This window comes from Carcharhinus amblyrhynchos, chromosome 10 (assembly GCF_965287045.1).
Source record: "Carcharhinus amblyrhynchos chromosome 10, sCarAmb.v2.hapA, whole genome shotgun sequence".
Lineage (NCBI taxonomy): Eukaryota > Metazoa > Chordata > Chondrichthyes > Carcharhiniformes > Carcharhinidae > Carcharhinus > Carcharhinus amblyrhynchos.
This window is the reverse complement of record NC_137333.1, coordinates 3,525,615-3,541,214: the sequence shown is the minus strand read 5'-3', so window position 1 is coordinate 3,541,214 and position 15,600 is coordinate 3,525,615. Positions and strand designations below refer to the sequence as shown.

Genomic DNA, 15,600 nt, shown 5'->3' with positions numbered 1-15,600 from the left:
CTTGTAAAGAGTAACTTATAAGCAGAGGACGTTTACAAGAATGGTTCTCGGGATGAGGAACTTTAGCTGTACAGTAAAATTGGAGAAGTTGTGATTCTTTTCCTTGGAATAAAGGAGGCTAGGAGAAGATTTGATAGAGTTATTCAAAATAAGGAGGGGTCTGGACAGGATATGTGTAAATTAGGAACAGGAGTAGGCCACTCAAACCCTCAGACCTGCTCTGCCATTCAATAAAATCATGGTTGATCTATTTGTAACCTCAATTTCACATTCACACCAACCCTTCCCCCTACTCCAATAATCTTGCTCATCAGGAAATTATCTACCTCTGCCTTCAAAATATTCAAATACACTGCTGCCACCATCTTTTTAACAAGAAATTTCCGATGACTTATTAACCACTAAGAGAAATCTATTCTCATCTCTCTCTTAATTGGGCGGTACCTTATTTTTAAACAGCGATACCTAGTTTTAGATCCTTCAACGAGAGGAAGCATCCTCTTCCCATCCACATTGTCAAGACCCCCTCAGGCCTTAAGTGTTTCAATCAAGTTGCCTTATTTTTCTAAACTCCAGCACAGACACGCCGAGCTTGTCTAACCTTTGCTCAGAATATGCCCATTCCAAGTGTTATTGTAGTAAATATTTCCTGAACTGTCTCCAAGCATTTACATCCTTCCAGCATGCAAGCACAGTGACAAAATATGCCCATTGCTTCTCTATTTTTAATATCAGATCAGTTTAGAATATAGGATGGATCCTTGGTTCTTATTAGGTTCAACATTTGAAGCATGAATAATAATTAAACTGAACATAGGAGAAACATAGCTAAACTCTGATTTTATGGAGATTGGAGGCTTTTGGCCTGGAATTCCTGTTTTAAATACATTAAATTTAGTAATAACCTTTCGAAACAAATTATACTTGTCTTCCAAAGCAAACAGGAAAGTGTCAGGGACTCCGGTTTGATTCCCGGCTTGGGTCACTGTCTGTGTGGAGTCTGCACATTCTCCCCAGGTCTGCGTGGGTTTTCTCCGGGTGCTCCGGTTTCCTCCCACAGTCCGTAAGACGTGCAGGTTAGGGTGCATCGGCCGTGCTAAATTCTCCCTCAGTGTACCCGAACAGGTGCCAGAGTAACTTTTTTCAATAATTTTGCAGTAACTTCATTGAGGTGTTAATGTAAGCCTAATTGTGGCACTCGTAAATATTATTTTAAAAATTGCTCAGAGAGCCAGCGCAGTCACGATGGGCCGAACGGCCTCCTTCTGCACTGCAGTGAGCGTCCCACAGGAAATTAACAGGCTCCAGAAACAAAATCAACAACATTTCCCTTTGCTGTTGAGCGAATTAAATCAATATCTTTGAAATAAAAACACGCATGGGTAAGAATTAGAACTGCTGTCTTACAGGCGTAGGTGAGATTGCAGTGTGGACTAGGCCTCGTTGTCATGGTGACCGGACCTCCCACCCGCCCGGGCCGTCGGAGTGTACCAAATCCCCGCTGCCGCGCAGTGATGAGTGGGAGAGGGGGGGAACCATCACATCGATGTCAAATCTAAAGCTGCCAGCGCCCTAATGAAGCAAGGGCATGGATGTAGATGTATACTAAAAGATGTAGATGGGGGATAGTGAGAGGATACGGTGGCGGAGATGAGTGAGGTGAGGGTTTGAAGCCTGGCTGGCAGTCGGGCCATCCCTGCCTCCCGGCCGCGGGTTGGTGCGCTCGGCGGAGCTGTCGATCACTCTGAGGGCGGGAGCGGCGCGCTCGCAGTCGGGCGTCTGACGGTGACGCCTGCACATCTGGGAGGGGGGGTGTTGCTGTTCTTGATGCCAACACCACTGATGTTTACCGTCTAAAAACAAACATCGCCAATCATTTTCTTTCCCTCACTTCTCCCCCCCGCCCCCTCTGCGCATTTTTACTTCGTATCCATTTGGTAAAAGAATATTAGCGACTGGATCTTCCCACCTCAGCTCAAAGTTTATACCTCCCCCTCCCCCCTCACTTGAATTCCACTGGAGAATTATTTTTTCTTTAAATAAATATTCATAATCAACTGAAGAGTTTTATATGTGGGAGCGATGTCTCGGTAAGTTGAGTTCATTTTTTTGATGTCCCCTTGACTGACTGACTTGCTTAGTTGTTTTTTTAAATCTTCAGTTCTCGCTCGTTTCTAATTGAAGGTTCACCGTTTTATCAACACAAATATACATTAGAAGGTCTATATTTAAAATCTCTTCCCTGTGTTATAAAATCTTAATGACAGTGTATGTACGTGTTGATTTCCCCCACCCTCAGGTCAATGCCAAAAGAGAGAGTTAAGACAAAAATTGGACTCTCAGCTTTTTTGTTGTCGTTGACAAGTTTGTGCAGTTCCAGATGGGTTAAAAAGGGAAAATTGCTCCAACACAATTTGCCTTATGGTGAAATTCAGTAGTTGCCTTTTTGTTTGAAGGAGAGGCTGGAACTGTAATCATTATTCATTACAGGTCAACCAGTAGTGGCAAAATGGACAAGTTTGCCAACTATTCTTTGCCCTGAAGAAGTCACATTACTTGAAGTGTTAATTCTCTTCCTCTCTCCAAATATTCTACCAGACCTGCTGATTTTATCCAACATTCCTGTTTTTATTACAGATTTGCAGCGCCTGCAGTGTTTTGTATTTTATGCTTCTGGTAGCAGGGTGGCATGGTGGCACAGTGGTTAGTAATGTTGCCTCACAGTGCCAAGGACCTGGCTTCGATTCTGACCTTGAGTCACTGAATTTGTGGAGTTTGCATGTTCTCACTGTGTCTGTGTGGGTTTTTTCTGGGTGCTCTGTTTTCTCCCATAATCCAAAGGTGTGCTGGTTAGGTTGATTGGCCATACTTTTATTTGATTTATTATTGTCACATGTATTAATGTACAGTGAAAAGTATCATTTCTTGCGTGCTATACAGACAAAACATACTGCTCATAGAGAGGGAAATGAGACAGTGCAGAATGTCATAGAGTAAAAGGTAGAATTAGAAGATGTGTTGGACGCAGCTTGCAAGTAGTTGCCTGGCTCCGTCGCCATCCTGGACTCACCATCTGAATTGCCCCTTAGTGTCAGGAGGATTAGCATGGTAAATATGTGGGGTTGTGGGATAGGATCTGAGTGGGATTGTTGTTGGTGCAGGCTCGATGGGCCAAATGGCCGCCTCCTGCATTGCAGATTCTATAATTCTTAGTCTCCCCACAAATTCATTGCATTCATTTGAAACTTAAAGGACATTGACTATTGATCATCTTCGTGCTCCCTTGGTTTGCTCCTTCTGACAGCTTGGGGGAGAAAATGTTGGCTATGTAGTAACTAGGTACTATTTTTTTCAAAACAGTATTCTGAGCTAAGAACAAAATGCTTGAATCTCACAGCAGATCAGGCTGCATCTGTGGAGAGAGAGAGAAATGTTTATCATTTTCCGGTTGATGACTCCCTCATCAGTGCCAACTCAAATGGATTGTCCAATCGTGAAGTGAAGCTTAAAAGATAATGGAGGCTTTGCAAACCGGGATGAGAACACACAAACGTATTTGGAACACAACATTAAAAAGTATTTTGCAAGATCCAGTATGCAAGGAGGTTACTAGTGGCAGGAGAATAGGTTGAGCTGAACAGGATAGAATAATGTACAAAGTTGCATTGTTCCATTCAAGCAATCAATGTTTAACCTACAATTATATAAAATTGATCGTGATTCAAGTGTTCCAGTTAAAGACAGAATCTAAAGCCAGCATGTTTTAAGCTGATTTCAAAAATGATTTGAATCTGAGGGGTGCGTTGGGACATTGCTTATGGAATTTCTCCTGTGTGCGTGTGTGTTGCACAGTTGAAGTCTGTGGTACAGGAGTGCGGTGATGACAACTGCTCTGCACCCAAAACATTTGAGAGAGGTGGCTGCCATGGTTTGAGGATTGCTGAACATGTCCCAGAATATCTCTTCAATATATATGGGTGGTGGAATATTTGGCTGACCTGGTCTGGATTGAGCTGAGTTTTGTTTTGGAATTGTAAGGACAGGCCAAATTTCTTGTATGCAGAACTTAAGGAGATTGAGAGTGAAGCTGGTGCAGAGTTCACAATGACACTGCAGTCATCTGCAACCTCTAGATTATGTACGGTTAGTCAGTCAGTTTGGGAAGAACTGCAAAATCAACTTTGGACTGTCATGTCTGGATGGCTAAAACAAAAATCTCCCCGCCAGCAGCTATTCTCCCAACTTCTGAATGTCCAACTTTCCAGGGAGGCCGAAGAAAACGTTCTAAAGAGACACAAAAGATCTCCTTGCAGCATGGTAGCATTGACATTAATGCTGAGAAGCCTTTGCTACTAGTCGTTCAGAGTGACAATAACCTATCCATCAAGTTGCATCACACTTTAATCAGGGGAAAAGAAAAGGAAGCAAATCCTGCACTTCTGATCCCACTACCTCACGGAACAGCTTCCTCATTTGGCCAAAGATCTGTGGGCGGCGAAGTGGCCTGTTCAGTCACAAGAAGACCTGCAGTAGAAACTCGTGATATTTGAGTAGACATCATCACCTAATTGAAGGACAGCAAATGACAACTAATTCTTTTGGGATTGCAACTCTATGAAAGGCAGGCAGTTAAACAGCAGAGAACAGTAACATAAATGTACCTGATTTACCAATTTCTATTAAGCAATATCTTCGCAGATGCTGTAAGGATTTTAATGGGGTGTTCATTTCTCATTGATAATGTGGAGGAAATTAAGATTTATTTCCCTTTTCTAGCAGGGGTCAGTTAAGCCTTTTGCTAATTGTACAGCAGCGTTATTGATCTAAATCTTGTCAAGGAATATAATAGTTACAAGATTCTAATAAAAAGGATAAAAACATGCAAAAATTGCTGATTAGTCTTTTTTTAATGTTTTTTCTAATTTTAGAAGTTGAACTTTGTTAAAGGGAACTTCACCTGAATTCTGCAGCATGAGAGAGCTACAATAGAATTAGAGGTTTGATGTTTGAATGCTGCTTGGAATAATTGGTTTTCAAGATTGAATAATTAAGAATTCTAAAATAACCATCTTGTAAATATTCTATCAATTGGAATGTGGAAATACTGAGGGAAACTCAGCTTACTGAGGATTCCCAGTACTGAGGGAAAGGATGTACCGCTGCATGGTGCAATCAGAGATGTGTCTCTAAAATCCAGTTGGCAAATTTAGTTTAGTTTTGCATGTATTGAATGCTTTTAAGTGCATACTTTTCACTATATATGAATACATATGACAATAATAAATCAAAGTATTGAGAGAGTTTCTTGAAGTTTGTTCAAATGGGATTTCTGTAGTCTGTTTAAAATGAGACTTTAAAGTATTGTTTTATCAATTTAGATTAACATTGGGCATGTTATTACTTGGTTTATTTATATGTATTTTTTTTAAGTCACCAATCTGCAGTCATTTCACCAACAGGTTTATAGGGCATCTCAACAGGCAGAGAGATATTGCAATATGTTTCTCTAATTCTTTAGCAAGACTTTAAACAGCAAAGGGTTGATTTCAGAATTCTTAAATGATAATTTATCACGATGGAGTCTGATGTTATGAACCATTCAGATGCTTTGTATTCAAGAGGTCGAGGCCCTGGTCACTTGTCTGATTGGATGAATCCCAAAGATCCTGTAATGCTTTTCTTCTCCACACACACACACACACACCCCCCCCACCCCTCCCAAACAAAAGAGCAGGATGTCATCCTGACAACCTGAGCCAAGATTTGTCCCTCGGCCAACACGGTCAGAAGAGATTAATTGGTTGTTCATCTTGTTGTTTGTGGGATCTTGCTGTGTGCAAATGATCTGTTGTATTTGACTCTAAAACAGTGATGACTGCATTTCAGAAAACAAATTATTTAGTTGTTTGGATATTTTGGGAATGTGAAATACACTGCCATAGATATTATTTGACCTTGGGAGCCTCAAAAGAACCACCACACACACAGACACAGACACAGACACACAGACACAGACACAGACACACACACACAGACACACACACACACACACCCCTCCCCCGCTGGGTCGACCATGAAAGTGAAATGCTGGTATGGGTCCAGTTAATTGCCATTTTATAATGCTGTGGCCATCCAAAGCAAAGAATGGTCGTGTCTTAAACTCCTACCCGTCTTTGCAACACTGACCTCTTGCTCCCAGTTATAAGGTACTGGGCAGTGGATTTAAACATTGATCGTATGCAAAAACATTATTTTTGGAGCCAGGAAAATGATGTAGACTTGTTCGCCACAATTTGCAATACATGAATTTAAGTAATTGTGCAAGAAGGAAGAGAGTAATTCAGTAATGAACAGCAATGTTAAGTTAGCAGAAAAGGCATGGTTACACCATTGCTTCACTGGTTTGTACCCAAAACTGTACATATGCCCCATGTAGCCAAAAAATATTTAATCAGATCTGTACAATTTAAGTTCTTTCCTAGAGCAATTGCTGATCATCACAGGAGAAACAGTACTATTAAATTTGCCTATCAACCATTACTATAATAGAAAATGCAGGGTTCCTTGTGTATATCTAGTATTTACTTTTCAAAGTTTATTTATTAGTGTCATAAATAGACTTACATTAACACTGCAATGAAGTTACTGTGAAAATCCCCTAGTCACCACACTCTGGTGCCTGTTCAGATACACTGAGGGAGAATTTAGCACAGCCAGTGCACCTAACCAGCATGTCTTTCAGACTGTGGGAGGAAACTGGAGCACTCAGAGGAAACCCACACAGACACCGTGTAAATATGCAGACTCCGCACACAGTGACCCAAGCTGAGTATCATATCGGCTCCTTGATGCTGTGAGGCAGCAGTGCTAACCACTATACTGCCGTGTCACCGTTGTCTGTGTTTTACTTTGAGCTATTTCGGCACTTAATTATGAGTGTGGCGATATGCGCTATCCAGCAATTGTTCTAAGTTTGTTTATTTAACCAGAATAGAGCGCACAACGTATAAAAGGTTCAGTATTAGTATTGTTATTTCAGAAAGCTTTTTGTTTCCGAATAAAGGAATGAAAATGACTGGCAGATGGAATACAATGTTGGCAAGTGTGAGGCTATCCACTTTGGCAGGAATAATAGTAGGAAGGACTACTACTTACAGGGCGAAAAGCTGCAGCATGCTACGGTGCAGAGGGACCTCGGGGTCCTCGTGCATGAGTCGCAAAAACCCAGCCTACAGGTGGTCAGGAAGACAAATGGGATGCTGGCCTTCATAGCGAGGGGGATTGAATATAAAAGTAGGGAGGTCTTGCAGCAACTGTACAGGGCACTGGTGAGGCTGCAGCTGGAGTACTGTGTGCCGTTCTGGTCGCCGCACTTGCGCAAGGATATTTTGGCCTTGCAGGGAATGCAGAGGAGGTTCACTAGGCTGATACCCGAGTTGAGGGGGTTGAGCTATGAGGAGAGGCTAAATAGACTGGGCTTGTACTTATTAGCGTTTAGAAGGATGAGGGGGGATCTTATTGAGACGTATAAGATGATGAAAGGGATGGATAGGGTAGAGGTGGAGAGGTTCTTCCCGCTCAAAGGACAGCAGGACTAGAGGGCACAGCCTCAAGATAAGGGGGGGGAGGGGGGGCAGTTTAGAACAGAGTTGAGGAACTTCTTCACTCAAAGGGTGGTGAATCTCTGGAATTCTCTGCCCGTTGAAGTGGTGGAGGCTACCTCACTAAATATACTTAAGATGCGAGTAGATAGGTTTTTGGTAGGCAAGGGGATTAAGGGTTATGGGGAGAAAGCGGGAAAGTGGAACTGAGCCACTTCAGATCAGCCATGATCTTATTGAATGGCGGGGCAGGCTCGAAGGGCTAGATGGCCTACTCCTGCCCCTATTTCTTATGTTCTTATGTAACCCACCTAATGGTCCATCAGGCCTGTTCTATAAAGTTGTAAGTTTAGTGTCGTCTCTGAGGCAGTTCTTCAGAATCAGGGATGACTTGTTACCTCTCCAGTTAGATGGTGATGGTTTTGAAATGCTGATAAAAGTCTAATAACAATTTGAAACTCTCTATTTGCTTTAATTATAGCTTCATAGTATTGGCCATGATCTTTCGATAATGATACAATGAAATACCCGGATCTTTCTTTCACCCTGGCTGTAAATGTTGTTATCTGGATGGTAGAGAAGTGTATAGTTTTCCTGCATCTTCTCACCTGAATAATACTACATGTTTCTAAATTAAGCATCATTCATCAAGTATGGACCATTGCATAGACCTATACATTTTGCAATAGTGGAGCATCCTATACAATCTTAACACTCTCTCAAATCTTAAATCATGCAAACCTACTCATTATCCCAGCACCTACATCTAATCATTAATGAGAATGGTGAATAACTAAAGATCCCAACACCAATCCCAGTAGGACACGATTGATAATCTGTCTCCAAACCAATCCAAATCCATTGACTACACAGCTACCTGTGTCTAGACATTCAGTTAAACTCTCAAACCACTGCAGCAGATTAACTTTAGCTCCATTTGATTCTACCTTGTAGAGAAACCTCTGGTGAGGTACTTATGATAAGTTTTTTTTTGAATTTCAAGCGTATCCACCAGGTTACATTCGTCCAGTAACCTGGTGACATCTTCAGAAACTGATCAAACTTTTAAAATTCATCTATTTCAGAAACTGTGTTGGCTGTTCCAGATGAGGGATATTTCGCGGGTCGAAAAGGGAATGTCTAAAGATTCCTCTGGGGTATTTTGCTTTTTACTGTAGCTCACTGACCTCTAGTTGCCCTGTTTCTGCCTGATCACCTTTTAAAATTTGGAAAAAAAAATCTGTGATATTAATAGAATATACAATATGGTAGAAGCAGAGATTTTATGTAACTCAAATATTGTACAGATTTTAAGAGGATGTGCTCCTTTTTCTCTACTTGGAGATGGATATGGTGCAAATTTATCCAGGGCCATTGTCTGAAAAGAAGGCAGTTTAGATACAGATTACAGTGCCACTGCTGTCTTGGAAGAAAGAATGATTTACTTTAAAGGAGAGTGGGACCTAAGTAAGCTGATTTAATAAATCTCATTAAAGTTTATTATTTTGCTGACTCTAATACTGGGAGGTGACTTATGCTGTCAGAATATATTCTCCCAATATTGTGCAGCGGTGTCTAAAACTCCACAGCTGGTCATTCTTGTATCCAACAACAATTGAATCAAATCAAACATGTGCAGTTGACTAGTACAGCAGTAATAGGATTGGGGTTTACAACCAGGTGTACTTTCAGGCAATCCTGTGCATCTATTTGAAAACTAAAGTTGTGATGTTTAGTCAGTCCTGAAGAATAGCAGTCCACCAGCGTTAGACTAATTTACAGGGGAAGGTATGAACAAAATGTGGAAATAACTGTTTCATGGCAACTGAACAGTACTGCTGCCTCACAGCACCAGGGATCTGTGTTCGATTCTGGGCTTGGTCACTGTCTGTGCGGAGTCTGCATGTTCTCCCTGTTTCTGCGTGGATTTCCTGTGGGTACTCCGGCTTCCCCCCTCATTCCAAAAGACATGCTGGTTAGATGTATTGGCTGTGCTAAATTCTCTAGTGTACCCAAACAGGCGCCGGAGTGAGGCGACTAGGGGATTTTCACAGTAACTTCATTGCAATGTTAATGCAAGTTTACTTGTGACAGTAATAATCTTTTAAAACTTTAAATGTTTGGTGCTGCCTGCATTAAGATTTGTCACTTACTTGAGTGTGATGGGATCAGTGGTTTCATAACATTTTTTTGAGGTCGGACCCGACCTTAGAAAGGAAGCTGAATCTTCAGGTATCTATGAAAACTAAAATGGAAACTTTGTATTTCTGGGGAAGCTGCAACATGTTGAAACCATACAGAAGACACAGAGCCATCTGTGAGCTTAGTCAGCACGAGTGGATTGAAGAAGATGGAGACCGACTCCAGGAATTGGAAGTAGGCAAATTCACTGTTGCTGCAACTGTTCCTGTGACACTATCTAAACCATTGTAAGCAGAGTTGAGAAGGTTCTGCAAACTTGTGCTATTTTGGTGAAGGCAAGTGTTTGTGAAACTGGTTGCTAGTGTGTCACTGTCAACTGAGGGTCATGGTAAAACCTGGAATGAAGAGAAGCTGAAGTTCTTCACAAGGAAGACAGTGTTTTGGAGGACTTTGAGATGCATGCTATATATGCAGGATAGGCTACCTGAGAAATCTGCAAGATGCACCTTTGTGTTGGCTGCTAAGTGTAATTTATAGTTTTTACTGAGTATAATATGCCTGTTATTTTGTCTTTAATTTATGTTGATTTTTGGCCTGATAAAGTTTTAAAAAGTGAAATTTTGTCCCTTGGCTCCTTCTGTTGGGGTCATTTAGGGTATTTGATTCTTTCACGTCATTGGCTTCCATGGGGATTGTAACAGTTAAGACGCGTTCTTCAGGGCTGAGTTTGTACCAAACGGTGTAACAATGTGGGAAGATTATTAATGAAGTACCACAGTTGGCTTTTAAATTCAACTGATGTAGCTTTTATTAAGTGCACAGCATTACAATAAATCATAGCATGTAAATCTAATACTGTATAGCCAACTTTAGAAAGCATCTCTCATGTAACGTATTGATTAGAAGAATATCCCTGCCTAATGCTGAACAAGCAGATCCTAACTTTGAAATATTTATCACTTTATTGTTACTTGATCAGCTTTCGTAAATATACATTCTAATCAGACCAATGCACGTTCAAATGCAATAAACAACACACCAGCTTGGTGGTGTTTTGTGGATTGATGTAAGTTTATTAATATCATAAGTAGGCTTACATCAACATTGCAGTGAAGTTACTCAGAAAATCCCCTAGTTGCTACACTTCATTGTCTGTTCGGGTACACTGAGGGAAAATTTAGCATGGCCAACACATCTTTTGGACTGTGGGAGGAAACTGAAGCACCCTGAGGAAATGCACACAGACACTGCAAGAAAGTGCAGACTCCGCACAGGCAGTGACCAAAGCCGGGAATCGAACCTGGGTCCCTGGCGCTGTGAGGCAGCAGTGCTAACCGTTGCGCCGCCCACTTTATTTTAAAAGATATCCTAGTAAGTACATTGCTGTTGGAATCTTGTATGCTGCAAGTTGAGTTTGGGCAATGAGTTGTGAAAGCTGTAACAATACAAACCACCATGAAAACAAGATGATGTCTCCCAGCAGTACTAGAACTGTAATTGAATAACAATAATAATGGACCATGTGCTACCTGTACTGAAGAATTGAGGATAACATTCCTATCTTTGCCCTCCAGTTGAATGTGCACCTTCTCTACTCCCTAGTAATCTAGTTTGAGTTTCTGTCAGAAGTAGTGATATTGAAGAACAGTGACTTTCAGTTGCATTTTCTCCCTAAAGTCACGGTAATCTTGAGTTGCACTGTTTATGACTATTTACATGAAATTAAAGCAGAACCCATATTTTAAAGTTTGACCTGTACTTGTAGGTGGGAGGATGAAGGTAAATTCAAAACAAAGCTATAAAACTGTGGAATGCTGTTGCGCTGATTGAACGGGTGCTCTGTGGATCAGGCTCTTCGGGAGTAAGAGAGTTGATTCATGCAATTGGACATTAAGTTTTCTTTCTGAATATAATATTTTGGATACAGTGTACGAGTAATCTGAGTTATGACATATGGTAAGGGTAACATGCATGGTAAGGAACAAGTGACTTGGGACACAGTGATTCCCAAAGCTCTCCAACACTGGGGGTTTTCCTTGTCTCATGTTTGGTCTGATGCCTAATTGATGGAGATTGCCATGATTAGTCAACAACTCCATTATCTTTTTATGCAGCTGCCGGAGTACTAGAAGATAACTGGATCTTTTATCCTCTCTCAATTTCTCTTTCCTATATTCTTATTGATGTTCCAGGATACTTTCACGTTTCACTATTCTGAACTTGCATGAAGTGATTCATTTTAAAAACTGGCTGTTTTACAGCTACATTCGACACAAGTAAATTTCCTGCTATGTAAAATCTAATCTCTGAGCTTTATCTAAAGAATGCCCGACTCGTGTTTTGCAGCTCTTTTGAGAAAAAGGCGAATATTCAATTAACCTTTTTAGTTATTTTACCGACTTTACTGAGGTTTGGAGTGTCCCTTCTTGCCAGCCAATTAGCATTACCTGTAGAAGCAGTATCCATTATCATGTTTTCCAAACAAAATAGAAAAGGTTTTGCAATATTTGCAGTGCACCATTGTTGTTCACTTTGTTGGTCTAGTTAGTGTGAATAGAATGCTGAATAGCCTGTTAATTTATAATGACATTCCCCCCTCCCCACTCCTCCCCCACACTCCTCCTAAAGGTGGTCAGACCTGACATCTTTCTCCATGGATATTTTGTTACATATTGCCTTGACTATTCCAGTACTCTCTCAGCCACCTCCCATGCTTCGATTTATAAATTTGAGTTCATCCTTCCTCGCACCATGTCCCAGTCACCCATCACCCCTTTTCTTACTACTTTTTTACTTACCTACACTGGCTACCTGTTAAGCAGCACTTTTGAATTTAAAATCCTCATCCTTGTTTTTGTGCCCTCCCCGTGGCCTTGCTTCCTGATCCCTAATATCCTAGGGACCCACAATCATCCAAGATAATAGAGCAGTTCCAATTCTGCGTTGCCAGTTTTAATTATGCTACAATAGAAGGCCATGCTTTTTGCTGCCTAGGGCCAAAGTTCTTGAATTGCCTTCCTAAAGCTCTGTCTCTCTCTCTCATTCTCCAAGATGCTCATTAAAACCTACCTCTTTGACAAACCTTTTGGCCATCAGACCTTGTATTACATAGAACATAGAACAGTACAGCACAGTACAGGCCCTTCGGCCCTCAGTGTTGTGCCGAGCTATGTCCAAACCCAAGATCAAGCTGTCCCACTCCCTATCATTCTGGTGTGCTCCATGTGCCTATCCATTAACTGCTTGAAAGTTCCTAAAGTGTCTGACTCCACTATCACAGCAGGCAGTCTATTCCACACCCCAACCACTCTCTGAGTGAAGAATCTACCTCAGACATCCCTCCTATATCTCCCACCATGAACCTTATAATTATGCCTCCTAGTAACATGTCAGATTTATTTTAATAATGCTCCCATGCAATGCCTTGAAATGTTTTATTACATTCAGATGTAAAGATATCTGTGCAAGTAGTTGTTGTGCATAACTGCCAGTAACACAATTAAAAGGCCTTTAGCACTCACCAGTTTGATGGCATGAAAGATTTGCCGATTTTCTCACTGAACTCGGATATTTTGATGAACTTTAAAGAAAAGTTGTGGAGAGAACTTTAGCTACTTAGACGAAAATTACAGGCTTATTGCTGACTGACAATGATGCAATTAGGAGAAGGTCAATTTCAGATGCCCCTGCATGCATTGACTTCGAGGAGCTAATGAACAGGATTATGAGTTTGGACACACCTCCTTTCTTCAAGCCTGACTGTATTGCATTTGTGTGTTTGCCTACCTGTGTTCATCTAACCTTGCCTCTTGAGCATCTCCAATTTTAATTGTGCCATGGTTACCTACAGCTGTTTGGGTCCTTAGCTCTGGAATTTCCTTCAATATCTCTCTTGCTCCCCTACACTCTCTCAAATTCTCTCTCTCTTGCCTGCTGAAATATTCCAGCATTTTTTTGTTTTGTTTCAGATCCCAGCATCTGCTGTAATTTGTTTTTCTATCAGCCGTGATCATAATTAGTGTTGGAGAAGCCATGATGGGTCAAGTGATTTATTCCTCCTATTTGTTGGGTTCTTTATTCTCAAATTCCTGCTCTTTTTACTTTTCTGTGGGTCACTCCTTTTCTTTCTCTTCCCCGCTTCCCCCTCTTTTTAACGATTTTTGTTTGTTTTCCTCAGCCTCAGAGTTGTACTGTACAAAAGAGGTCCTTTGGCCCATCAAGTCTGCACCAATAAACCTACGCTATATCCACATGAATCCCACTTTCCAGCACTTGGCTCATAGCCTTGAATGTTATGACGTTTCAAGTGCTCATCCTTGTACTTGCTCAAGGTTGTGAGATTTCCTGCCTCTAGTACCCTCTCAGGCAGTGCATTCCAGACTCCCATCACCCTCTGAGTGAAAACAATTTTCTTCAAATACCCTGTAAACCTCCTGACGCTCACCTTAAAAATTATGTCCCCTCGTTATTGACGCTTCAATAATGAGAACAGCTATTCCTATCCACCTGCCCGTTCCCCTCATAATCTCATACGTCTTAATCAGGTCCCTGTTCTGCCATCTCTGTTCTAAAGATAGTAACCCGAGCCTATCCAGCCTCTTTTTGTAGCTCAAATGTTTATCCCCAGCATTGTAACTGTACCAGCTTTTCTCCTTTTTGTTATTCTGTCCAAATTTGAAGGGAGAAGAAATGCTGAAGAAACTGGCTCAAAGTTTTGAGAGGCAATGAAGGGAGATGCTGAGGGTGTCCGTTGTATTTTCTGATAGGTTGCTTGCCACAAAGAAAGCTGTTGGTCAATTGATTCTGCATGCCTTGTTGAGATCTCTAGCAGTGTTGTATAATAGGAGGCCACATTCTATTTTCTGATGATGGATGTAGAAAGGAATTTCAGAAATCCAAATTTTCCCCACTCTTCAAAGTAGTGTCCATGGGATCTTCTAATTCCACCTGAGAGGGTGCAGGAAATAGGTGTCCTTTCCCCCAAAGGACAGGCTAGGGAAGGCTAGATACAGCCGGATTAGGCAGGAGCTTAGGGATACAGACTGGGATAGGCTGTTGGAAGGCAAGACCACGTTAGGCATGTGGGAGTCTTTCAAGGGAAAACTGCAATAGGTGCAGGAAAGGCATGTGCCGGTTAGGAGAAAAGATGGGAAAGGTAGGATTAGGGAACTGTGGAATACTAGAGATATAGAAGACCTGGTTAGGAAGAAACGAGAGGTGTATGTCAGGTCTAAGCAGCTGGGAACGGAGAGAGCATTGGAGGAATACAGACAGAGTAGGAGGGATCTCAAACGGGGAGTTAGGAGAGCAAAGAGGGGGCATGAGATGGCTTTGGCAGGTCAGGTTAAGGATAATCCAAAGGCGTTTTACTCCTATCTTAAGAACAAAAGGGTGGCTAGGGGTAAAATCGGTCCTCTCAGGAACAGACGTGGGGAATTGTGCTTAGAGGCAGAGGGAATGGGGGAGATCCTGAATGAATACTTTGCATCGGTATTCACAAAGGAGCGGGGCTTGATGTCTGGTATGGTCATTGAGGGAGCGGTAGACCAATTGAAAGATCTATCGATTACAAGGGAAGAAGTGTTAGAGCTTTTAGCTGGCATTAAAACCAGTAAATCTCCGGGGCCCGATTGCATTTATCCTAGGCTGCTTAGGGAGGCGAGGGGTGAGATTGCTGGGCCTCTGACGCAAATCTTTGTCTCTTCTTTGGACACAGGTGAGGTCCCAGAGGACTGGAGGATAGCGAACGTGGTACCGTTGTTTAAAAAGGGTAGGAGGGATAGCCCGGGTAACTATAGGCCAGTGAGCTTAACGTCAGTGGTAGATAAGTTGATGGAGAGGATTCTTAGGGATAGGA

General features: G+C 41.7%; 1 protein-coding gene across 11 annotated transcripts in view; it reads left to right on the top strand.

Annotated features, from left to right (window-relative positions):
* Positions 1-1,785: 1,785 nt before the first annotated feature.
* mbnl2 (muscleblind-like splicing regulator 2) overlaps positions 1,786-15,600 on the top strand; it is a 99,813-nt gene continuing 85,998 nt past the window's right edge. For 9 of the 11 annotated variants that reach the window (XM_080198081.1, XM_080198080.1, XM_080198071.1 and 6 more), the window contains exon 1: positions 1,786-2,090. The gene's annotated coding sequence lies outside the window, so the exon portion shown is untranslated. Of the gene's footprint in view, positions 2,091-8,686; positions 8,759-15,600 lie in introns of all 11 variants that reach the window. The other 2 variants (XM_080198072.1, XM_080198074.1) reach the window with 1 other exon arrangement.